This window comes from Tamandua tetradactyla, chromosome 19 (assembly GCF_023851605.1).
Source record: "Tamandua tetradactyla isolate mTamTet1 chromosome 19, mTamTet1.pri, whole genome shotgun sequence".
In the NCBI taxonomy this organism is placed as follows: domain Eukaryota; kingdom Metazoa; phylum Chordata; class Mammalia; order Pilosa; family Myrmecophagidae; genus Tamandua; species Tamandua tetradactyla.
Window position 1 is genome coordinate 37,052,908 of NC_135345.1, and position 27,394 is coordinate 37,080,301.

Here is a 27,394-nt window from a genome sequence, read left to right on the forward strand (position 1 = left end):
GAAAATATTGTGGGGAGCCTGAAGCTTAGTAGTAGATAATTGAGGAAAGTCCAACTATTAGCTTCTATTTTCTCTTTGAAAATAAAGGCATATTCATCTCCAAAAAGGGTTGTGAGAAAGGAGGTATCAGAAAATTGAAGATACAGAAAAGACGATAAATAGACATTCTAAACACTAATCGGGGTTAATTTCTGTTCTTCAAACTAATAGACCCTATGGATTACTTTTGAATAACAAATCAGATTGCTCTATAACAAAATACAAATTTGTGATTAACTTATTTTTTCACTTTCTTTCAAAACATCTATTCAAATCAAGAAAGCAAATATAAACAGAGGAGCATGCATATATACACAAATACTTAAAAGAACTAGTTTGTTTCCAAAAAAAAAAAATATCTGATAATGAAATTCACTGATGCAGGAGGCTCCTGAGTCAAATAACATATCTGCATTTTGAAAAGGACTATATAATTTCATTACCAATTATTCTGCTTGCAGTTAAAAGATAAACTAAAGATAATTAGTCTTCATGCTTCAAGACATAAACTGAGAGCCAGTAGACCCCTATTTCAAATCAATTCATTATGTAAATGCTCTACTACACTAATATCACACACACAATTATCAAAAAAGATTAAATACAGCAGTCATAGGGACAAAAAATGTTCACCAAGACATATTTTGGTACATTTTTAAATGTTACATGTAAAGTCTTCAAGTATTTGTATGATAAATGTTCCTATCTTGTGTTGATTTTTACTCTCCAAACAAGGAAAAGGGATATCCCATAAAATAACTCATTAATTCATGAAATCAAAATATAATTTCCCTCTAAAGCTGTCTACTGTGGTTAATATAAACAACAATATTGTTTCAGAAAAGTAGCTCTTAAAGTTAGATAGGAGCAGTTGAAAAGGTACGAACAGTGTTTAAATTTATTTTCATTTTCAAGTAGGATTTAATTACTCAGTTCTGACCTCTTCAAAAGCACATACTGTTGTATAAGTATGCTGTATAAGCCAACAGAAGTGAACAATGGCTCCTAAATTAAACCTATAGGAATGAAATAATGCAGTTAAAATTATCTTGGAAGTGTGCATAAACACTCTTGCAAATATCAATAGCATGTAGAACTTAGAAGCAAAAGTCTTTATATAATATTCAGTCAAAGGTCTACTTTGATAAAAATTCAAATTCATATTTTAAGATTTCAAATTGTGTGATAAGTTCAATTAGGTACCTGTGTTGGTTTTAAATTGTTATGTACCCTAAAAAAGCCTTATTCTTCTAATCCTGATTCAATATTGCAGGGGCAACCTTTTGATTAGATTATTTATGTGGAGATGTGACAAAACCAATTGTGGATGTGATCTTTTGATTAGATGGAGATGTGACTTCACCCATTCAAGGTGGATCTTGATTAGTTTACTGGAGTCCTTGAAAAAGCCTACACAGAGAAGCATTTGGGAGAAAGCTTAGACACAGTTGTTTGAAACTGCAGAAGCCCCAGGAGACACCAGTAGCTGAGAGAATTGACAGAAGCTAGGCAGAAACCAGAGCCTGGCAGACGTTAATCTTGTGCCTTTCCATGAGATCCTAAGCAGAGAGATGAAGCCCAGAGTTTTTCCCTGGAGCAACTAAATCGTGACCTACAGACAGAGAAGAAGCCACTAGAAACAAGCCAAAAGCAACAGAAATGGAAACAAGGAATAGCAGATGTCAGTTATGTGCCTTCTCATGTGACTGTCATTGGCATTTCTTCAGAGTCAAGTTATCTTTCTCTGGATGCCTTAGTATAAGACATTTTTTAAGGCCTTAGAACTGTATAATTTCAGCTTAAATAAATATGCTTTATTAAGCTGATCCATTTCTGGTATTTTGCATTTTGACAGCTTTAGCATACTAAAACAGTATCCTAGAAAATATGTGTTCTTAATCTTTATCCATTCCTGTGGTTGTGAACCCATATAGGACATTTTAAAGATCTATTTTACTTAAGTTGTGGCAAAATTGAATGAAGTTGGCTCTAATCCTATTACTGAAGACTTTATGAAAAAAAGAGACATAAGGAAGAGAAGCTGGAAGTCAGTGGAATCCAGAAAAGCAAGAAGACACTGACATGCATGTTGCTATTTCATGGAAAAGACAGGATCTAAGGATTGCAGACAACAAGCACCAGAACACCATAGTCTTCAGGGAGAAAGCATTGATTTGCTGGTGCCCTGATTTGGGACTTCTTCTAGCCTCAAACCATGAGCCAATAAATTCCTGTTGTTTAAGCCAATCTATTTCATGGTTATTTGTTATTACAGTCAGAAAACTAAGGCTAATCACCAATCTGTTATTGGCTATAAGATTTTTTTTAATGCAGAAATACATTTTAGAAACCTGTTATTTGGCCTTTGAATTAGTTGAGAAATTCTACCAACCATGAATATGTCAGTTCATCCTCACTTCATCATCCTACTGTCTGCTGACACCCACAGTCAGAATATAATGAGTTTCATCCTACTAGATTTTTTCCTTCAATGATCATTTAGTCAACAGAAACAAAAAATATGCAACTCTACACAGTACATAATATTTCTATAAGAAAAATCCTCTTCTGTTATTACTAATAATATATATGTCTGTATACATGCACACATATATGTGTGTATAAATCTTCAATCTTTCTCATCCTGAGAGCAGAAATACATTTTCTCTCTAAGCTATTTCCAGACTTTGTTTATCTAAAAATTTAAAAACTAAAATGTGAATATATGATTTTTGCCCCTGTTCCACTAAGTGCTTTGAGGTCGAGCATATAATTTATATGCTGAAGAAAGCACAGCTTTATATTAAATAAACAAGATAAAAATCTCCCTTAAAGGACATATTGTGTTCCTTTGAACTTTATTTGGTGTTCTCATGTTTTTATGTAACTATTTAAAATTTTTCCATTTTTTCTGATCATAAAATGTATACTTATTTCAAGCTATGTTGTCAATGAGAGGAAAAAAAAGTGCTTTCTTAATATGAGAATTCTATGTCTCAGTGTACAAAGCCACTATGACAAATACCACACGATGGAATAGCTTAAACAACAGGAATTTATTAACTCAGAGTTTTGAGGCTAAAAGAAATCTGAAATTAAGATCTCATCAAGCCAAAACTTTCTTCCCTAAAATCTATAGAATCCTCATGCTGGCTGCCAGCAACCCTTGGAGTTCCTTGGCTTATCTCTGCCTCCCTTCACATGGTGATCTCATCTCCTTTCCTTGTTACTGTGCTTTCTGTGTTCTTTTCATAAGGCCTCCAGGAATCCAGATTAAGGCCCACCTGGTTCAGTTCACCACATCTTAATGAAATAACATCTTCAAGAAGTCCTCTTTACAATGGTTCACAGTGACAGGGATGCTAATTATGATTTCAACAACATGGTAAATAACTCAACCTACCACAACACATAAAATGAAATATAATCCTAATATAAAAAGTTGTATTGATGATAACAATAGTGATGATAGCTAGCATTTATTGAACAACTGGAAGGAACTGCGCTAAAATCTTTACATGCACTACTTCCTTTAATTATTTGTGATCCTATGAAACAGACACTGTTAACTATTTCCATTTTACAGAGGAGGAAACTAAAGCTTAGGGAAGTTTAGTTACATCTCCAAGTGCACACAAATATTAAGTGCTCGAACTCTAATTTGAATGTAGAGTGGTGTGTTAGTAAAACTAAAGTATTTATTCTGTTACCAGCATAAAAGAATAACTTAAATATAAATCATTCTTCACCTAATGTCTCTTTACTCATGAATATCTGGTAGCCTCATAGAGCTGTCAGAACCAACTTCACTTATGTATTAGAATGCACAGTAATGAAGCCATTGTTAAAATGTATGCGAATGTGTGTGTTCTGGCATTCTTGACTGTCATGCTGGTGTCTTTTTTGAACTTTGTTTAAGCAGTTTTGCTCAATTGAATCAACATTTTCAGATCTACAAATTAGCCATCAACCATTGATTCATTTGCCAAAGCATCAACTGATCTAAAAGACACCTTTATCTAAAAGAATTAAAACATATGAGTATGTTTTTGTTTTAATGTTAGGAAAGTTGAGTAATTGGACAGCTGAATTCTTGAAGATGGTGCTCACCTTTGAGATGTTTTCTTCCACTTTCTTCTATATGTGAAACCCAAGGGGTTACCTAAATTGATAAGAAAGTGATACAATTGTAGGTAAAAAAAAGAGTGAAAGCTTATACTGTCTTTGAATGTAAAAAAAAAAAAAAAAAAGATAACTTCATTCTGCATTAAAAGAAGTCTATCACTCAATCTCCTGGAACTAATATCATTAGAAGAAAAATAATATTAGAAAAAAATGTGGCTTGTCCCTTAATCTACTCTATTGTAAATGATGTATCCTGAAAAATTGGAAAGCTATTGATACATGAATCAGCTTTCAGGCCTTATAAAAATAAGCAGTTGAAAAGGGAGCTAGAGTAACCACATCATAATCCAGAGAAGCAAACACAGTTTTAATTGTCTGTCACGTTTCATTATACCAGAGGAAAATTCAGTCCTTGAATCATTGCAATAGCTTCCTAACATGTTCTTGCTTCTACTCTTAGCTTCCTCACATAATGTATTCTTAACCCAGAGGTTATAATGATTCATTTAATATACAATTTAGCCAGTGGCATTCCTCTGTTCAAATATTCCAATGGCTGACCATTTTCCTCTGAGTACATGTCAAGGACTCGATGATGTTTAATAGGACCTAAATCAGTTGATTCTCGTGCTGGTTTGAGGATGTTGTGTACCCCAGAAAAGCCATATTCTTTTCCCTAATCTGATCTCGTGGAAGCAGGCTTATTGTTCAGGGTGGGACCTTGTGATTAGGTTGTTTCCATGGAGATGTGACCCATCCAATTGTGGGTGGGAACTTATGATTAGGTGGTGTCTATGGAGATATATTTCTGCCTATGAAAGATGGGTCTTAATCTACTTACTGAAGTCCTTTAAGAGGGAACCATTTTGAAAAAAGCTCAGAGCTGACATGGACAGAGACCTTTGGAGATGCAGAAAGAAAATGCTTACCCTGGGTAAGCTGTTTGAAACCAAAAGTCAAAGGACCAGCAGACACCGGCTACATGTCTTTCCAACTGACAGAGGTGTTCCAGACCCACTGGCCTTTCTTGAGTTAAGGCATCTTTCTCTACATTCCTTAGTTTGTACATTTCATTTTTATAGCTTTAGAAATGTAAACTTGTAACTTAATAAATCCCCTTTATAAAAGCCAAACCATTTCTAGCATATTGCATTCTGGCAGCATTAGCAAAGTAAAACACATTTTGATATCAGAAAAGTGAGGTTAGCTGTGGTTTGCAAATAGAAAACATGTTGAAATGGCTTTTTACACGAATAAGGGGAAGATTCTGAAAGAATTGTGAGGAGCTTGATAGAGAAGGCCTAGAATACTTTAAAGAGACTGTTAGAAGAAATGTGCATTCTAAAGATATCACCAATGAAGGTTTAGACAGAAATGATGAACATGTCATTGCAAACTGGAAGGAAGGTGACCCTTGTTTGAAATGGGCAGAGAATTTGGCAAAATTAATGCTGGTGGTGGATATAAGGCAGAATTTGAGAGTGATTAACTTGGATCTTTAGCAGAAAAGATTTCCAAACTAAGTGTGGAAAATGAATCCTGACTGTTCCTTGCAGCTTATAGTAAAATGTGACAGGAAAGAAATAAGCTGAGAATCTTGGGTACAGAGCAACTAGAAACTTATGGTCTTGAAAATTCTGGGCTTCCAGAAAGGGAGACCTTGACAATAGTGCCCCGTGTGAGGATTTAACCAAACATGGGACAAATCAGCCATTTCAGAGAAAGCCAGAATTGGAAATGGAGTTAAAATTAAATCCAGGAAGGATTTGAAAAAGATCCTATTATCTGATGGGTGTGATCCATGTCTACTGTATGGAAAACCAACAGATTTCTTGCAAGACCTGTAAAAATGGAATTAAAAGGAACATAAAAGGGACAAACCAAAGGAAAAATTAACTCAAAGGCAGAACCATGGAAGCTAAGGTCTGAAGCCAAGAACTATCAGGCCAGGAGAGTGGACCCACATGGAAAAGGTGAGTTTGCCTTGGAGGCAGAGGGCAGGAGGAAGAGTGTTGCCACCCAAGCACATTCCTTGGGGCCAGGAGGGAGCCTTACTGCCATTCCATTTTTCTGAGAGGGTTGGGCATGTGCCCTGGAGATGGAAGAGAGCTTGGGTGATGGTCTGATACTTAGAGAGGGTGAAGCCAAGAAAAAGGTGGTCTTCCCAAACTTCCCCAAGGTTTCTACCCTCACTCCAACATTTGGAGAGAACAGAGCCACTGTGCAAGCCTTTGGAAAGTGTGAGAATGCTGCTCTTCCAAGACCTGAAGATGAGAAATTACCCTTTGACTTTGAAATCTAATGGAGTTTACCCTGGTGGTTTTAAGAATTGTTTGTGTCCAGTGACTGCTGTTCACCTTCCGATATCTTCCTATGGTAATGGGAATATTTATCCTATGACTTTCCCTCTTTGGTATCAAAGAGGTATACCACAGATATATTAACAGCGTATTGGCAACAGATAACTTGTTCTGATTTTTCACAGTTTCACAAAGAAGAATTTTTGCTTTAGGACAGACCATGCCTGTAACTGACTTGATGAGATTTTGTTCAGGTTTTGGCTTTGCACTGTATTTGTATTGTTACTGAAATGGTTTAAGTTTTTTTGTGACATTGTGATGGAATGAATGTATTTTTTATATGGAGAGAACATGTCTTTAGGGGATGCAGTGTGCAGAACGTGCTGGTTTGAGGATGTTGTGCATGCCAGAAAAGCCATGTCCTTCCTAATCCAATTTTGTGGAGGCAGACCTATCATTTGAGGTAAGACCTTTTGATTAAGTTGTTTCCATGGATATATGACCCCTCCAATTGTGGGTGGGACCTTTTGATTAAGTGGTTTTCATGGAAATATATTGCTGTCCCTTTAAGATAGGTCTTAATCTGCTTACTGGAGTACTTAAAGAGGGATTTATTTTGGAAAAATCTCAAAGCCAACATAGACAAAGATATTTGGAGATGCAGAAGCTGTTGGAAACCAGAAGCCAAGGACTAGCAGATGCCAGTCACTTGCCTTCCCAGCTGACAGAGATGTTTCAGATACCATCAGTCTGACATTTTTATAGCCTTAGAAATGTAAATTTGTAACTTAATAAATCCCCTTTATAAAAGTCAATCCATTTCTGGTATATTGCATTCTGGCAGCATTAGCAAACTAAAACAACTCCATTCTGACTTCCCTTGTTAACCCTCTCTGCACTATTGCTTAGCTACACTGGCTAACCTCACTATTACTTGAACATGCCAACCATCTTTCCCACTCAGGGATTTCACTCGGGCTCTTTTTCTACCTAGAATACTTTTCCTTAGATATGTTCATATATACCTCTCTCAGTTCTTCAAGTTTTCACTCCAATGTAGCATATTCAGTGAGATCTTCCTTTGACTATTCTGTTGAAAATTGCAATGTTCCAATACTACACATCTTCTCTAACTTTTTCTGATTTTTTTCCTAAAGTACTTGTCAAGCATAATCTGCCAATCATAACTAAAATGTAAATTCCACAAGGGCAGAATGTTTTTCGTATTATGAATAAATATATGAATTAATGCCTGACACATAGTGGGAATTCAATATTTTTTAAGGAATGAATGAAGAAATGATTTTAATGAATGAATGAATTATTTACTAGCTTTTAGCACATTCAGAGTGCTAACATTAATCAGTAGACATACATGTGGCAAGAAGATGTAAATTACTTAAATGTCAGCCAATATCTTGATTCACTCTACTTTGAGTCAGGTTTGAGGGGCTAACTCTGGTTACCTGTAGCCCCAAGGAGGGATTTTCTTTTTTTCTCAGGTTCTGAACAACAGTTTATTTGGGTTTCTTCATGTATACAAGTTTGGAAAGCAAATAGTTAGGGAAGTTAAGTGTGACTCAAATGCTAATTTTTTTTAAGATCCCACATGTCTTCTATGTCAGGCTTCAGTCACAGCATCTTAGGAAAGACTGACTGTGTGAACTCTTATGCAGCAAAGCCAATAGCCCCATCAGAACTGTAAGTGTTCAGAACCAAATTCATTTATGTGTTTGAAGGGAAAATAATAAATCTTAAAGTAAAGTTTATTAGTATGTGAAATAATTATAAATGAGAATAAATCTAAGAAGGAAACAAACAAGAAATTATGGAAAGTAAGGACAGGAGTAGAAGGCTATCATGGAAGTTTGGTTCAAGAAGTATATATTACACATGTTATACTGCCTGATATTTTCCCACAGGTCACTGAAGTGCTTTTCCTTGATATAGTTCAACCTTTTTACTCTGTTATTCAGAATTAATGATTTTTATTGATCTGTCTTCAAAACCCCTGACTCTTTTTCTGCTATCTTTGCTATATTAGTAAACACATCCATTATTTTTTAAGATACTGTATCTTTTTAGTACTAGAATTTCAGTTTGATTTCTTCTTATACTTTCATGTCTCTAGTGAAATTCTCTACCTCTTTACTCAGTATGACTATCTCTGCCTTTAAGTCTTGAGCATATTTACAATAGCTATTATAAAGTGTTCTTTTGTTAATTTTAACATCTGATTCATCTTGGCTTCTATTCCAAATGACTACTTGTACAGTCAATTAACTAAAACAGTCAATTAACAGGTCATTTGCCCTGGCATGTGGAGGGCTGGTTTTTGCAGTAGTTTGGAGTTGTATGTACCCTAGAAGAGCACATTTTTTAATTTGATCCATTCCTGTGGGGGTGGAATCATGGTAAAGTCAGGACCTTTTGCAGGGGCTACTTCAGTTAAGATGTGATCCACCTCATTTAGAATGGGTCTTAATACTCATAATGGAGTTCTCTATAAACAAAATGAAGAGAGATAGAGAAGCAAGGAGCTGGAAGTAATAAAGCCCCATGGAAGCAAGGAGCTGAAAGGAATAAAACTGAGAAGAAAGGGAGAGATCAGCAGAATCCACCATGTGACTTGCCATGTGGCAGAGGACCCAAGGAACACTGGCAGCTGATCTTTAGGAAGAAAGCATTACCTTGATGATGCTTTGATTTGGAGATTCCCATGGCCTCAAACTATAAGCTAATAAATTCCAGTTACTCAAAGCCAACTCTTTTCATGGTATTTTCTTTGAGCAGACTAGCAAACTGAAATAGCCTTCCACCCTGCTGTTCAGGTACTGTCCTGTCATCCCAATGCTCAGAGATAGTGAGGCCTGCTCACCGTGTTCAAAGAGAGTCTGGCTGCCACTCTAATGCTTGGTGAGGGTGGGTCCTTCACCCCAGTGTTCAGGGAGATCATAGCCATTCTGAAAATTTTTGGAAGGGGTGGGGCTGCTGCTCCATCAGGCCTGAAGTACAAAACATTGATCCATGGATGACTCTCATAACTGGAAATCTAATGGAATTTTCCCTGCTGGGTTTCAGAATTTTTGGAGAACTGTGACCCCTGTTTTTTTACCAATTTCTCCTTATTGCAATGGGCCTATCTATCCTATTCCTGACCCTTCATTGTAGATTGGACACAGCTATCTTGGTTTCTCAATTTCATAACTCCACAAACAGACAGGAATTGTGCCCGAGGTGACCAAACCCATGAATAATTTTGATGAGACTTTGTCCTTAGCATTGTTACTGAAAGGACTTAAGGCTTTGGGGATGTTATGATGGAATGAATGTATTTGCACATGGAGAGAACCTGTCTTTTTGGTGTCCAGTGAATAGCTTGTGGTGGTCTAGGAGCTGTGTGTAACCCAGAAAAACATATTCTTAATCTTACTCCATTGCTGCAGGTGTGAAATCATTGTGAGTAGGGATTTTGATTAGGTTTCTTCAGTTTAAGGTGGTTTGGCTCACCTTATCAGCTTAGGTCTTAATCCTATTACTGGAGTCCTTTATAAATAGAATGAAATTTAGGCAGAGAGAGAAAACGCTACAGAGGTGGCAGCCAAAACCTGTACATCAATGGAATTGAAAAAGAAGGGAGAGACCAGTACATGCCTCATGTGCCTTGCCATCTACATCAGGTCTTAACTGTGCCATGTTTTCTGACATTTATTTATTTATTTGTTTGTTTGTTTATTTATTTTATTTTTGCATGAGCAGTCACCAGGAATCAACCCTGAGTCTCCAGCACAGCAGGCGAACACTCTGCCCCTCTGCCACCGTTGCCCACCCTCTAGCATTTTTAAACAAAGATTTCCTTTCCTCAAGTTCTCAAGATAGCACATTTGCCTTTTTTCCTTAAGGCTTCATTGGAAGTAATTTTACCACCCATATTTCCACCAACAATCTCCTTAAAGCACTCTAGGCTTTTTCTATAAAAAACACCTCACAACTCTTCTAGTCTCTGCCTAATATTACCCAATTCCTATGTTGTTTCCACATTTTTGATATTTGCAATGGCAGCATCACATTTTTCTAGTATCAAAATCCACATTAGTTTCCTTGGCTGCTCAAGCAAATGCCATGAAATGGGTTGTGTTAACAAGAGGGATTTATTAGTTTACGGTTTTGAGGTTAGAATGAAATATTCAATTCAAGGCATCATCAAGGTGATACTTTCTTCCCAAAACTGTGGCAAATGGTGTCTGGATGCCGCAATCCTTGATCCTTAACTAGTCACATGGCATGGAACTGGGCTTCATATCCTTGACGTTCCCTCCTTCTCCAGGTACTGCTGATGCTCAACTTCTGGCTATTCCTTCTGTGGCTTTTTCTCTCTGAATGAATTTCATTTCATTTATAGAGAAGTACAATAATAAAATTGAGACTCATCCCGGTTGAGGTGGATCATACCACCTTAACTGAAGTAATTTCATCAAAAAGTCTTATTTACAATGACTTCACACCCACAATGGAATAAGCTTAAGAACATGTTTTTCTGAGGTACTTTCAGCTTCAAACCACCACAAAGTTCCAGAGTTCTCCCCCACCTCACTTTTTAGCCAATCTGATACTTCTGAATTCTCTCCGCTGATACCTTAAGTCAACAACACTGCGAATTTCTGTTTGAATTCAAATTGCCCCTTGCCATGAAGACTGAGAAATGACTTTGAAGGAAAATGCATAACTGTGAATCCCATCCAGTGAGTGTGGTTTATCTTCTTTTAATAGTTGGCTCTGTTTTAATATCAGCTTGCTTTGGTCTCTCTTCAAAGAGCTGTTTTTATATTTTGTATAGTGTTTGCAATTGTTATTTGCAGAAGTATTGATCTAATGCCAGCTACATTGCCATTTCTGGAACTCTCTATTGTTAAATCAGTACCCCCTTATTCACTTACCATAAAATTATATTCATATTCTCAAGGGTATTAGTGGAAATCTTAAATCTTGAAGATAGATATTTAGTAATATTTCCAGGAAAAAATTACATAGCAAGTGTTCAATTCCTGTATTAAAGAAAAGCATAACAATACATTAGAAATGGCTTTCCTTATTTACTAATTATCTTATCAATTATTGAGCCTTTACCGTATCATATACCACACTTTATTTTAGATGCACACTGTTGAGTGTGCATTCTATTTCATAAGTTTTTCATATAAATTTATAATGAGTAGTTCATCCAACCATTGATTAAATTTTAATTTGTCTTTTGAAAACAAAAAAGTATACGATTTTATGCTTCTAATATTTACTCAAAAATTAGAATTTCATTATTTAATTCAATTATTTCATTGTATACTTTTAGCACCAATAATTTGGACAAGGGTTGCCATTGGAGAAGTGCAAAGCTACTGACCACACCAAAAGTGTATGAATGACATTAGAGATAGCTGAGGAGGATTTTTAATACAGATAAGGAATTTGTATAGAGATTTATTGATTTTCCAAAAAGAACAAGCAAATGTGCTAAAAAAGCAAACTCTCCAGTCATTATGCCATTAATTTTGTATGTGACTTGTGAAAGTTAATTTTGTGTGTCAACTTGTCTAATTCATTGTTTCTAATTGTTTGGTTGAGACTGATTGTTACAGTAAGGTTACAGCATAGATCTCTATCTATGCTCACTTCATTGCCTCTATGGATGATTGCATCTACAATAAACAGAGGAGTTGCTATCAGCAATGTGTGTAGTGCCCTTATCCAATTAGTTGATGTTCTTAAAAGCCAACACTGAGGATTTCAGAAGTCAAAAAGAAGAAGTTCTGCCTCACCTTCACTCAGCTGGCTTTACCTGAGAATATGGACTTCAGTATTTAGGTTCAGGTGTCATGGTGACCAGGTGATGATGCTCCGTTGTTCTGTTTCTGTGTGACTCATCTGTATGTGAAATTCATCTATGGCTGGTTATATTTGTGGTAGGCTAAGGGGAGTACCTTCCACAATGAGTGATGTTTAATTTAATTAGCTAGAGGCTTAAAAGAGAGGCCAGAAGGCAGCTCAACACAACACAGCCCAAGCAGCTCAGCATACCTCTTCTCAGCACTCAAAGATCAGACCTTTGGAGATGCAGAATGGCATCACCCTGGGGAAAGCTGTAGGAACACAGAAGCCAGGAGGGAAGACCAGCAGATGTCACTGTGTCCCTTCCCATGTAATAGAGAACCTCAGATGAAAGCTAGCTGCCTTTTCTCTAAAGGACTATAAATTTTTAACTAAATTAATTTCCTTATTAAAAGCCAATCCATCTCTGGTGTGTTGCATTCTAGCAGCTTTTGCAAATTAAAACATGGACTTTCCAAGCTTCAGAATTAACTTTATTGGAGTTTCCTACTTTCAGTCTGCCATCCAGAAGTTAGACTTGCCTGTCCCCATAGTCATGTGAGCTAATTCTTTATAATTGATCTCTTTTTATATATCCTGTTGGTTTTGTTTTTCTGGAGAACTCTTTCTAATACATGATTTTTATCCACTGGGGATGGGGACATGTAATAGCATGAAGTTGAGAAGTAGATTTGAAAATATCTAGTATTGAAGAGGAACAGAATATAGCACACGAATATTATTATTGTTCATGCATATGTATTATATGTATATACATACATATAGGTATGCAAATGAATATTATATACACAATATGTTATTGTTATGTACAACATCCAAAGCCCTTCTACTGTAACACGAGTTCTAGAAAAATCCTGTGGAAAAGCATGATTTCTCCCTTCTAAAATATGTTTCAGCAGAAAAATGCTCTTTCAGTGTTTTGTGCACACAAAATCTTCCTACACACAAACAATTGCAGTCATCCCCAACATAAAGGACAAATGTTTCTTTTAGATAAATGAAAAGCTTAATTTAAAAGTCTTGATATTATCTATGCCTTGATTATTATATTGCAATGTACACTACTTTCTCTGGTATATTTTAGGGAAAATGTTACAAAGGGGTTTCATGAATGGCCTATTTTTGTTGCTAAGGGGAGTAAAAATGGGAGGTATATTTGTCTCCTTAAAAAGGTTATGAAACTACTTTGTAAAAACTCTCCCTTGGGGACTTTGCAAAAACAATAAGGCCAATTCTACATCAAAACACAATGAGAAAAACATATAAGAGGACCAGCCTGTTTGAACCAGCAGCTGGACTACCTGCAGCTGTCCTTAACAAGTGGGCCAATTCCACCTGGTAACAGAATGAGCACAAGATATAAAAAGATCAAAATTGTTTAAACCAGCAGCTGTTCTACCTGCAGCAGTTAATCTTTCTTGGCAATCTGTTAGCAAGGCACATTCCTCAGGCTAATAGGACAAAGAACCATTTTGCTGACTGTTGTGCCTTTGGAACATATTCAGTAACACTTCTTTCCACACGGGTTTGGGCTATGTCAGCTACATACTTCAAACTACATAGAGACATAGAGACTTTTATTTCAATTTAGATGAAAGGAAGAGAAAATTAATGATCAGAATCACTGGAGGAATACAAAATACCTTATTAAGTTCTATTCCCATCAATAATATACCTGAGATATTTTAAAGTTTGCTAGCAATAATGCTAACTAAAATAAAATACATACTGAGAATAATACAATGCCACAACATGATATATTAATTAAGAATCAAATAATACATATATGTATCTATATATAGAAAATTATATATATACTATTTTGATACATATATATACATATATATGATGATCCATGAATGATCTCCTTGCGTCAGCCACAGTTCTAAGTGATTTATTGTTGTCAACTCATTTCATCAACCATTTGCAGAGGTAGGAACTGTTAAGACAATGGACCTGAGGCTCTGAGAAGTTAAGTAACTTATCCATGACAATACAATTCACAAATGGCAGCATTAGATGCTGGGAAAAGCACAGAATGAAGGTTAGCAACCATTTCCTAGTCCTCACTCACCCCCTCCCCTCCTTTTCTATTATATATGGATGTTTCCATCTGTTTCCATTCTATAGCCTGGGGGAAGAAAACCAGGAATAAGCAGCCCAAGATGTGTATCAAGACAAGGACTCTCCATGCCAGGAGCCTCCCCTTCAGGTACACAAATCCTCAGCACACAAACAGCACAGGGTCTCTCCTCTTCAATGCAAAGTGGTTGTGTGGAGCTGCCACCGTGGGCCCTGACCTCAGCACTTGGCCTCCCAAGGAGACTGGCCATGATGGGATCTCTTCCCTTGTTTTTTGGACCCTGTGTGCTGTGTGAGCAGTGAGTGGTCATTTGCTAAAAGGTTTTGTTATGCCTGAGCCTTTTCCTACAATGTCCCATATAGCAATTTGTTCCACACTGGGGCTCAAATGCAGGCTGTGTGGGTCCAGAGCCTATGCGCCTGATGAAAATAAGATGCTGAAACGTCATGAAACATTTCTCTCAAAGATATATAGACTGAAACATGCATGAATGCCTTGAATTTCAGTTAAATTCTTTAAAACATATGATCCAGAACCTTACATATTAGCTGTGGCTATCTAATTCATTTCAGTGTTATTGTGTGCCAATTATAAAAATCATTTATGATATGTTGACAATAATGATACAGAACAAGTCTCTAACCATATTAAGTACTCAATAAATATATGACAATCAAATTGTTATGTGAAATGTTCAATTTAACTTTCTGTTCTCTGTTTTTCAGCTTTAAGTTGTCATATGTACATAATATGTACAAGTAATCTATCGGTGGCAAAATTATAATTAAAATCATAAAATATAAATTTTAATCAACTGATGATTTTACCACAGATTCTAGGGATTATTTTTGATATAAATAGATTAAGGTAATTTTTTTTTACCTTAAAAGGCTAAGTAGCTTACATAATAAAACCCAGATATGAAATCCTAATTCAATTATGCTTAAAATCATTACCCTTTAGTGAAATTTTAACAGTAGTTTAAAAAGATGTTGTTTTAGTTTGCTAATGCTGCTGAATGCAATAGACCAGAAATGGGTTGGCTTTCATAAAGCAGATTTATTAAGTTGTAAGTTTACAGTTCTAAGGCCATAAAAGTGTACAAATAAGGCATTCAGGGAAAGAAATTTTGAGTTAAGAAGAAAGGCCAATTTCTTTCCCATGGGAAGGCACATGGCGGGTGTCTGCTGGTTCTTGTTCCCAGTTCTGTTGCTTCCAGCTTCTGGTTCCTGTGACTTTCTCTCTGAGCATCTTTGGGTCCTGAATTAGCCCCTCCAGGGCAAAACTCGGGCTTACCATCTCCTAGGGCCAGAGGTTTTTTCTTTCCATGTTCTTGCCTTTTCTGTGAGTCCTTGCTTTGCACCTGACCTACATCTGTCAGCACTCCAGGCCTCTCCAAATGTCTGCATCTCTTTTGGCTCTAAGGTAAATATGTTTTCTCCAAAATGTCTCCCCTTTTAAAGTACTCCAGTAAACTAATCAGGATCAATCTTGAATGCGCAAAGATACATCTCCATCTAATTAAAAAGGTCACACCCACATTTGGGAGTGTCACATCTCCATGGAAGTAATCTAATCAAAATGTCACACCCATAATTGAGTGGGCCAATCTCTATGCAAACAATGTAATCAAAGGTTCCACCTGAAACAATACATCTGGCCTCACAAAATGGGGTTAGGATTGAAAGAAAATAGCTAGTATGGGATTGATAATGGTTTCAATCCAGAACATTCCATCCTCTGGATCCCCAAAAGACATGTTCTTTCCATATGCAAAATATGTTCATTCCATCACAATATCACAAAAGCCTTAAACCATTTAAGTGTCAATACAAATTTGAAAACAGAACTAAAGCTCATCAAAATCAGTTACACGCATGGTCTGTTCTAAGGCAAAAAACTCCCCTCTGACTATGGACCTGTGAAATTCAAGTTATCTGCTTCCAATATACAAAGGCGGGACAGTTATAGGATACATGTTGCCATTGCTATAGGGAGAAAATGAAAGGAAGACAGGGGTCACCAGTCCCAAACAGTTCCAAAAACCTGCAGAGCATACTCCACTGTCTCTCAATGTCTGAAAGTCCTTCATCCTCGGAGTTTTAGAAAGTGGCAGTCCCACCTTTCTAAGGACCTATGCAGTGTCCCTGTTCTCTCCAAACACTGGGGTGAGGGTTGCAAAATCGGGATGCTTTAAGGGGACCACCTTTCTTTTGGTTCCTTCTCTCCAAGCCTCAGGGCAGCATTCAGGGTCTCTGCCATATCTGGGGCAAAGGCTCAACCCCTCCAGAACAATGGGGTGATCTTCAGGCTCCCCCTAATCCCTAGTTTATATGCTGCGCTCTACCCAAGACCTGGAGCAACAAAGCTCTTCCTGAACATCGAGGCAGAAGCCTGCCCTCTGATTCCAAGGCAAACTCACCCTTCTCATCGGCACCCCCAGCCTGAGATTTCTTGGCTTCAGACCTTAACTTCCATGGTTCTGCCTTTGAAGTAATTTTTCCTTAAATCTGTCCCTTTTCTGTTCTGTTTAGTCCAGACAAATGGTGGTTCCATCCATACAGGTCTCACAAGAAATTTGCTGGTTTTCCATGCAGTTATACAGAGAACATTGACAAATGATAGGACTTTCCGCAAATCCTTTCTGGATAATTCCATCTCCAATCCTCCCTTGTCCTGTAATGGCTGACTGCTTCCATGTTTTATTAAATCCTCATGTGGGGCTCTATTCACTGGGGTCTCACTTTCTGGAGGCCTAGAATTTTCCAGACCATCAATTCCTGGTTTCTTTGTATTTGAGAGTTCAGTTCTCAACTTATCTCTTTCCTGTCACATTTTACTATAAGCTGCAAGGAACAGCCAGGCTGCATTTTCCATATTTCATTTGGAAATCTCCTCAGCTAAGTATCCCAGCCCATCACTTTCAAATCGTACCTTCCATCCAACACCAGGACACAATTTTGCCAAATCCTCAGAACTTTAAAATGAGGGTGGTCTTCCTTCCAGTTTGCAGTGACACAGGCATTATTTCTGTCCAAGACCTCTTCAGAATTAACTCTAGAGTACACATTTCTACCAACAGTCTCTTCACAGCAATACCAGCCTTTTCTTACAATTCTTCCAGAGTCTTCCCCTTATCCAAGTAAAAAGCCATTCCAAAATGTCTGATATTTGCAAACTGCAGCACCCCACTTCTCTGATACCAAAATCTGATTTGGTTGGCTAATAAGAATTTCTTCAATAGTCAGTTTTAAAGAGTAATGTTTTTCCCTACTTGGAATCCACCTACTCCTGTACAATATAAATATCTTCAGATAGACAAAACTATGTTTGAAGTCAAGTTTTAGTGGGGTTTAATTGCGAAGCCTGAGATGAGTAACTATTTTTTTATATTCTCATTTTATTATGAGGATAATAATAAAATCTATTTCATTCAGCTGTTATGAGTGAGTACCAAATGTGGTAATACTATACACACAATATGTTTACGTCTGGAGCAACTAAATGCCTCAGCTCCTATGGTTACTAAGGTGACCAACCATCCCATTTTGCTTCAACCCATCCCAGTATCACCAGTGAAATCCTTCTTTCAGTCCCAAGCAAACTGATTATCCTATACCACCCACTTATTCTCATACACCAAACATTCATCTTACAAATATGCATTTTCATACTTTATGGAACACAGTGGAAGCATTGAAAAAATTGTAGATAGATATTTAGTTAAACAAACTAGTAATATCCTATTCATCAATTAGCCCCGTGCTGGCTTGAAACTATTATGCACCCCAGAAAAGCTGTGTTTTAATCCTGATTCAATTTTGTGGGGCTAGATCTACTGTTTAGGGTGGGAAAATTTGATTGGATTGTTTCCATGAAGATGTGACACACCCAGTTGCAGTTGTGACATTTTGGTTAGAATACTTCTATAGAGATGTGACATACCCAATTGTGGGCATGGCCTTTTGATTAGATAGAAATGAGACTCCACCCTTTGAAGGTGAGCCTTGATTAGTTTAGTAGAATCCTTTAAAAGGGAAAACTTTTTGGTGAAACCCAGATACAGATGCAGACACAGCCATTTGGAAATGCAGAAGCCCCGGGAGACACAGTTGCTTCAGAACTGACAGAGATACCTAGACATGGACGTTTGGAGATTCAGAACCCAAAAGATATTGCCACGTGCCTTCCCGTGTGGTGCTGAGCAAGCCAGACCCAAAGGTGTGTCCCAGAGGAGCAAAATGAAGGCCCACAGAGGCTTAGATAGGAAACCAGTGGCATGAGAAGCTGGAAGCATTGAGCTGGGAACAAGCACCAGCAGATACCAGCATACCTTTCAGACTGGCCTTCCCTGAGTCAAAGTATCTTTCTCTGGATGTCTTAGTTTGGCATATTTATGCCCTTAGAACTATAAACTGGCATATTTAAATAATATAAAAAATGTAAGAAGAAAGACAGAATTAAGAATATGAGCAAGTGTCATACAATTTATTGAGGGACAATAGGGGAACGGCAAGGTGGTGCGTCTTTCCTCGGGGCATATAAACATGAATGTTGAAAGTTGACAATATATGACATTTTATTGACTTTTTCCTTTAGTATTAATACAGAAAGTTTTTTTTTTCCATTCATCTAACATGCACTTATTGAATGCCTATATTATTCTAGAACTACAACATTGAACAAGAGAGAGAATGTCCCTATTCATTTCACCTGAAGAAGATAAAACAATAAATGAAGAAATAACATTGTAAATAGTGCTATAAAAGATATAAAGTAATGAAATAAAGAAAGACAAAAAGGGCCTTTAATATGGGGTGATCTGGGAGAGCCTCTTCTTTTTTTATCATGAAATATAACGTATATACACACCAAAAAAGCAGTAATTTTCAAAGTACATTTTAACAAGCAGTTACAGATTTCAATGTTTGGCATGGGTTATGATTCCACAATTTCAGATTTTACCTTCTAGTTGCTCCAAAACACTGGAGACTAAAAGAAATCACTATAGTGATTCAGCAGTCATACTCATATGTTAAATCCTATCATTCTGTTATAGTTTCTCCTTCTCCTTTGAACCTTCTCCCAATCTATAGGGATCTTTGAGCTATGCCACTTCTAACTTTTTCATATATTGTTGAGATGTCAACAATATAGGACAGGGGGATGGAATTAACTGATTCTCTTGGAGAGGCTGACCCCTCTGGGTTTCAGAACATGTCTGACCTAGGAACCCTGTGGAGGCTGTGGGTTTCAGGAAAATGGACTTAGTGCATGAAACTTTCATAGAGTCTCAGTTAAAGCCTTAGGTGTTTTTTGGGTTAACAGGAATGATGTTGGTTGAGGTTTGGCAAATTATGGCAATTAGTAATGTCTAGCTGAAGATAAGATAATAGTAGTATCTATAATAGCCTCTAGACTCTATTTGAACTCTCTTAGCCACTAATATATTATTTTGTTACATTTTCTTTCCACTTTTTGGTCAGGAAGGTGTTGTCAATCTCACAGTACCAGGGCCAGGCTCATTCTTGGGAGTCATATCCCACACTGATAGGGAGACTTTTACACCTGAATGTCATGTCCCACATAGTGAAGAAAGTAATAATTCCCCTTGCAGAGTTGGGTCTAGAGAGAGAGGCCACATCTGAACAACAAAAGAGGTTTCCTAGAAACAACTCTTAAGCATAATCATAGGTAGGCTTAGCTTCTCTGCTACAGAAATAAGTTCCTTAAGGGCAAACCTAAAAATCAAGGGCTTGGCCTATTTACTTGGGAGTCCCTTACATTTGAGAGGGTACCAAGGGTTTCTCAGGTAGAAAAGTTTAATAGTTCCACATTTTTGCTCCAGTCCCTCAGGGGACTCTACCAGTACTATTTAATTATCAGCCCACCATAGTCTGTAATGTTTCCAGGTATTCCATTAATCTATACAGTTTTACAAGGCCTCATCCCTGTTCTGGGCTTCACATGTTTGGAATTTCTAAATGAGCCAGGCAGGCAGGTTGGATTTAGACTGTGTGTTACAGAAAATTTATGTTCTATGCACAGTAAGCCTCTCTGCTTTTGGCTCTATACAGTTAGTGATCTTTGTGTGCATAAAATATCACCCATTGCCAGGAACAGCCTCTTTGAAGACATGTTATTTGAGTTGAGAGCTGAATAATGAGCATCAGTACACCATGGAAAACACCTGAGGAGCTTCCCAGTCCAAAAAAATAAAAAAGGCAGGACTAATAGAAAAGCGGAAATAAAAGTTCTGGTCTGTAGAGAAGGAAAAGGATAGAGATGGCAATGGTTGGAGTGTACTGAGCAGGTGTGATAGTAGTCTGTGATGCATTTTATACAAGTCGAAAGAGATTAGATCATATAGGCCATGAAGCTATGATAAAGGCAAAAGGAATAGTCATTAAGGGTTTTAATAGAAGAATAATAATCTGATTTACACAGACAGGAGATCACTTTTGCCATTCTGGGGCAAAAGGAGTAGAAGATGTCAAAAGTGAAAGAAGAACAGTTAGAAAGTCATTGCCTTAGCCTAGGTAAAAGACAAATTATGTTTTGTTCCAGGATATTAGCAGGGAAAAATGAGAGAAGATATCAGGAATGGAATGGACCAGACTTGCTTATAATTAAATGTGGAGGGGAAGAAAGACAGTCATTGTAATTCAGGCATTTTTTGTATTTATAACTTGCAGTGTATTGAATTATGTATCCCCAAATAAAACATGTTATTAATCTTGCTCAAATCTTGTAAGTGCAAGCCCGTTATAAATTGGACCTTTGGAAGATGATATTTTTAGTTCAAGTGTGGCCAAATGGATTAAGTAGGGCTCTAACCAGGATTACTAGAGTTCTTTAGAAGCAGAATGAAATTCAGACATGCGGGGAGGAAGCCACAGGAAGAAGCTAGAAGTCAGTGTAAGCTGGAGGAGAAAGAAGACATTGCCACGTGACAGAAAATGCAAGGGCCAAAGGTATCTGGCAGCCAGTCTCAGAATGTCATAGTTTTTAGAAGAAAGCATTGCTGTACTGATGCCTCAATTTTGAACTTCCCACCTCAAAACCAAGAGCCAATACATTCCCATTGTTTAAGCCAATCTATTGTATGACATTTGTTTTACATCCAGGAAACTGAAACACAAGTAAAGAGGTGGTTGATGGCATTAACTGAAATGGAAAATATTGACAAAGGAAGAAATTTGATGAAGAGTAGAATCCTGTGTGTGTGTGTGCATGTGTGTGTAACATGTTAAGTTTGATATGCACATCAGAACCTCTAGTGGAGGTATAACAAAGGTGGTTAACAAACTCATATGAAGTTCAGGCAAATGGGTGTCTCAGTTACATATTAATGGTATTTGTAACCATAGGGCTAGAAGAGAAACTGCAAGAAAAGAGTTCAATACTGAGTTCTGATGTACTTCAACAATCTCAAAAAGCAGGCTTTATACAGAACTCTTTATGAGGCATGGAGAGAAATGAAGTTGGGCATCAATATGTCTGCTAAAAATAAAGAAATGATCCCTGAATAGGCAGAGATGTCAATTAGAATAATTTCTAGATTTCTATGAGGTCATGTATGTGTTGAGTGTGTATACGTGTGTGTGTGGGGGGGTTGTCTTGAATATTCTTTCCACTATTAAGTTCTTTTTATAGGAGACATGAATATGCACTTGGTATTAAATGTAGCTATAAAAAAATTCTCTGAAAGTGATTATTTGTCTCTTTGGTAATTGGGGTGGCAGGAGTTTAAAAAGATCACCTGTGGACCAGTCACTACCTTTGCTGAGAGGTAGTGGTGAGGGTGGAGGCTTCTGGGAACAGTCAGGTGATATAATAAAATCTCTTTCTAAACATATATAGTAGGATATATATAAAATACACTACTAACTCTAACCTTCTCTTAGTAACTAATGATGGCTCAACTTTTATGGAATACTCTTGCTTTTGCTAAATTCAAGATCTATGGATTTATTGCAAATGTCACATAAGTTGGTTTATTAATGGAAAGATTTCATAAATTAAATGCTCCAGGCTGTATGATGTAATATCCCACATTTGCTACTTAGAGGATCTGGGGAGCCACCCTCAATGTGTCTATCCTCACCCTGGGTTCTTGTGTTTCTTTTTTTTTTTTTTTACATGGGCAGGCACTGGGAATCGAACCCGGGTCCTCGGGCATGGCAGGCAAGCATTCTTACCTGCTGAGCCACCATGGCCTGCCCAAGAACTTTGCCATTGAGCCACTGTGGCCCACCTCTCTTGTGTTTCTTGATAGCTGGTATACATAAAATTAATTGTTAAGCTTGTTGCTAAAATCTCTGATGCATCTGAGTCCGATTTGACAAATGTTTCATTTGTGTAGGATAAATAATTACCCTCAGGCAAATTATCTTTGTTCTCATATGAGTAGATTACTTTAGGGCATTTCTTCCACACTCTGGGTTGAAACAAACAGTAGGGACCCTGCACTGTCACAGGGCCCTCTAATGTTCAGTGCTGGCTACTGCTACTTGGGTCAGAAAAGCAAGAGGTTATAAAATGGTTAGTTCAGGTACTTGAGGTACTAGGTCATAAATGAAAGTCTCATTTATTTTTCCTCCTTTCAAGCTCAACACCTTTTCGCCCACTATTTCAACCATCAAGGGCTATCTGGGAATGATGGCCTCAGACAAACACCAGAGGACAAAAGAATCAATTGTTACCATTTGAATATGAAAAATAAATTTCTGTTTTATCAATTATTCAAATAAAATTTAAGCACCCACTCCTAGTAATTTATTTTGCTAAAGCTGCCAGAATATACCACAAATGGACTGGCTTTTATAAAGGGAAATCATTAAGTTGCAAGTTTACATTTATACTATAAAATGTCCAAACTCAGACATCCAGAGAGAGATACCTTGGCTCAAGAAAGGCTGTTGAGTCTGGAACACCTCTGTCAGCTGGGAAGACACATGGCAATATCTACTAGCTTTCTTACTGACTTCTTGAAATAGTTTCCTGGGGGAGGGGGGATGCTGTTTCTTTCTGAATCTCCAAAGGTCTATGGCTGTGAGGGCTTTGAAGGATCTTTCCAATATGGTTCCCTCTTAAAGGATTCCAGTAAGTGACCCCACCTTAAAAGGGAATGGGTAGAGACACATCTCCATGGAAACAACTTAATCAAAAGATCCCACCCAGCAACACTGAATCAGGTTTAGAGTCAAAGGCAGCACTCCTCTACTCGCTTCAGTTTTCCTTGAAGGAATTAGGACAAAAGTCATCTCTAGAGTCTCATTCCCTAAAATATAATTTGGGTTCTATTATACTTTGTATCCCTATTCTCAATTCAAGCCCAGTTTCCAGAGATTCCCAACAGTATTAGATTCTATTCTTCTCTTCCCTGATGCCACTTCCACAACAGCCATGAAACCTTTATCAAGTCTGGGGTATATGGACCTTAAATCAGAAAACATTCTTCCTAAATCTGTGTTTGTTTTTAAATAACTTTGGCATTTAGAACATAAATATTATAGTTTGGCAGATCAAAAACTCTTTTTTTAAACAAAAATTATGACTTTCAGAAGTTTTGAAATACAATTTTAGACTTCAAATGATGATAATTGATTCCATTGTACTCTGATGTTCTTCTGAGTCCACCTTTTCCAAATAACCCAAGGTGATTGAAATGGCAGGTGAGTTGATGTGTGGTAAGGGTTAAAGAGGGAAATAAGGGGAGCAGAATCATTAAAATGAGTAAATACATTAGATTAAATTAAGGAATTTCCCTACTACACAAATGATTCTTGAAAAATGGTAATAATGGAATAAATTTTGAGTCTCTTCAAATCTCTACACTAAAAGCCAACCAAAGAAAATAGATAACAAAATGAAAATCTCATAGTCAACTTTTGCAATTAAACCAAGAACAAGGTATTTCCATCAACTCCAAAGTATGAGACAGTGAAAAATATTTGCATGATATTGAAACTTGAGCATAAGAAAACAAAGGGTAGAAACAAGTCATCTCAGAGACCTAAAAAAGGAGCACCCCAAAATCGTTAACAGTTACTCACTGGAAACCATGATGAGACAACTTCAGAAAAGCAGTTGAAATAGAGGGAAATTGTTGCCCACTCTATAGAACAGTAAGTGTAGGGGATCCCCAAGGTAATAACTGCAGAGGCTAGGATACCTATGAACTGTCAAAACTGAACATTTAGGGCTTAAAACTGAATCTTGAATCTCGAAGCTGAACTTCCAAGACAGGGACCCACACTGGGGAGAACATGCTAAGAACATCCCAGATATGAACCCACACTGTGGTAGTTAGAGTCAATTGTCAACTTGGCCAGGTGAAGGCACCTAGTTCTGTTGCTGTGGACATGAGCCAATGGTACGTGAACCTCATCTGTTGCTGATTAAATCTGCAGTCGGCTAGGAGGTATGCCTATTGCAATGAATGATGTCTGATTTAATTGGCTGGTGCTTAAATGAGAGAGCACAACATACCACAGCCCAAGCAGCTCGGCATTCCTCATCTCAGCACTCGCAGCTCAGCCCAGGCCTTTGGAGATGCAGAAAGGAATCACTCTGGGGACAGTTGTTGGAACCCAGAGGCCTGGAGAGAAGGCCAGCAGAGACCATCTTGTGCCTTCCCACGTAAGAAGGAACCTCAGTGGAAAGTTAGCTGCCTTTTCTCTGAAGAACTAACAAAATAAATCCCCTTTATTACAAGCCAATCCATCTCTGGTGTGTTGCATTCCTGCAGCTAGTAAACTAGAACACACACTGAGGATAAAGTGTTAAGAATGGAATCAAAAGTTATCATGAAATCGATGTTAGGAAGTGAATGTCCACATAAAAGTGGGGGAGGCGATAGGGTAAAGGAATGTTAAAAATCAATCCATCATGCATTTGTTCACTACACACATACACACACACAATCACATATGCACACACATACACACAGAAAAAAGAGAAGAAATATCTGTGGAAGAAGAAAAAATCCCCCAGTCCATATTGTCTTTTGAACATTTAGGAAAACTAAAATCAAATAAAATTGAGCCATAGAAATGTATCAAGATCAAATCTCATATAATGGGTATATAAAAAAAATAAAAGAACCAGGTACCTCCCTACAGACAACAAAAACAAGCAAGAATGACATGCCCACAAAACAGATGACAACTATAGTTATCAAATATCCTATCTCAAGTTCCAAATGTATTATATTGTCTTCAGAGCTAACTGGTTTGGCAGGAGGGAGTGGGCACTTGGAGCCTCCAGATAGCATTCTCATTTCATGAAAACGGAACACTGCACTCTCCTTCACCATGAATAAATCTCACTGACATATCCATCTTAATAACCTTTCCCAACCAGGCTGGCATATGTTCCCCTTCTCTTTTACTTAGCAATGTAATTAATGAGGCTATCTCTCTTGTAATTTCTTAGCACCTAAGATTTTTTTTCTCTATTCTCAATATCCAGATTCCTTGAGGAAAATAGCAGACCTATTCTCCTTACTGTACAGTGCTATTTGAGAAAAATTGTTCCAACACTCTGTTCTGCTCTTTTTCAGGAGATAAATAAGAGGGTAAGGAAACCACATATTTCCACTAAGGGAATAAATGAGTAGGTACATGGATGAATGAGAGAGAGAAAGAGAGAGAAGGAAAAAAGGAAAGAAGAAAAATTAGTCAGGGGAAAGATGTTATTTAGAATAATGCAATCACTGAATGCAAACTTATGCTCTAGAAACCATCCCAAACATTCAACTTTTTTATTCACTTAATGCTCATAACATCACATGAGATTCAGCTTCTATTTACCTGTTTGAATCTACTAAATTGAGGCACAGGGAGGGTAAGGGGTTCTAACTCAATTACTTAGCTTGAGAGAGGAAGAACCTGATTTCACGCCAAGTTGCCTAGCAGTAGAGGCAGCAGTTGAGAAGCTCAGGAGTTCACAAGGTTCCTGCATGCTTAACACTCTCCCCATATCAAATACTGGCTACAGAGCCAGGTACTCTCCCTGTGACTTCACTCTCTCTACTATTTCTGAACATGTACTCTATCAGTTGTGTTGTAGCTTTTCTTTAGCTTTATTCTTTTTTTCTGATTATTAAGTAGGGATAATTTTCCCCATTCACAATCTTCCATTCCAAGAGCAGAGAATTCAATTAATATAATTCCCTTTCTCTGGCTCTCTGCTCACTTCTCTGATTGGACAAGTGGCGAGAATAAAGTGGATGTGGTTACCTCAAATGAGCCTGCTGGCAGAAGGCATGTGTTTCCCATCACAATTCTCCATGCTATGAATTCTATAGTAGCAGAAGCCTTCCTTTTGGGCATTGGAGTGAGCTGCAATTTGGGGGTGAGGGTGGGGGGCAGTGAATAATCCCCTAATGCTCCAAAATCTGGTTCAAGTACCAAGTATAGTTTGAGGCAAAGTTGACATTTTTTCGGACCAAAATGATGGTGTATAGAATAAAGAGTGTATAAAATATTTTATTTGGCCATCTGCTATCTGTTATAATGTGGGCAATTAACTTGGAATTTTAGGGCACTTGGTGTTTTTACATTAATGGGGATGCCGGCTTCTGGAAGCTCTCTCCAAAGGTGATTGCCTCTTTAGAGATTGATTGCACTTGTGAGTTGAAGCAGCCTCAAGCAAATAGTGTTTGGGCAGCCCAAGAATTGAATAAAAACAGAGACTGTAGCCAAAGGCCTGGAGACTTCTGTGGTCCCAGAAGTAGTGGGAAAGTGTTGGAGACACAAACCTGAGCAAAAAATAATGCATCAGGGTTTCCAGATTCACAAATGAAAATATAGGACATCCAACTGTATTTGAATATCAAATATACAACAAATGCTTTTCATAAATGTATATCTTTAAAATATGTATATTTTAAATTTTGAAAGCTCTAAAGTGCAGACAAGATTTTTTCAGAGACCTCAGGAAGATGATGGCTTTAGTT

General features: G+C 37.4%; 1 long non-coding RNA gene across 5 annotated transcripts in view; it reads right to left on the reverse strand.

Moving 5' to 3' along the window:
* Positions 1–4,102: 4,102 nt before the first annotated feature.
* LOC143663561 (uncharacterized) overlaps positions 4,103–27,394 on the reverse strand; it is an 82,340-nt gene continuing 59,048 nt past the window's right edge. For all 5 annotated transcript variants that reach the window (XR_013166044.1, XR_013166047.1, XR_013166045.1 and 2 more), the window contains 2 exons: positions 11,402–11,509; positions 4,103–4,201 (listed from right to left, as the gene is read on the reverse strand). This is a non-coding gene — a long non-coding RNA (uncharacterized LOC143663561). The remainder of the gene's footprint in view (positions 4,202–11,401; positions 11,510–27,394) is intronic.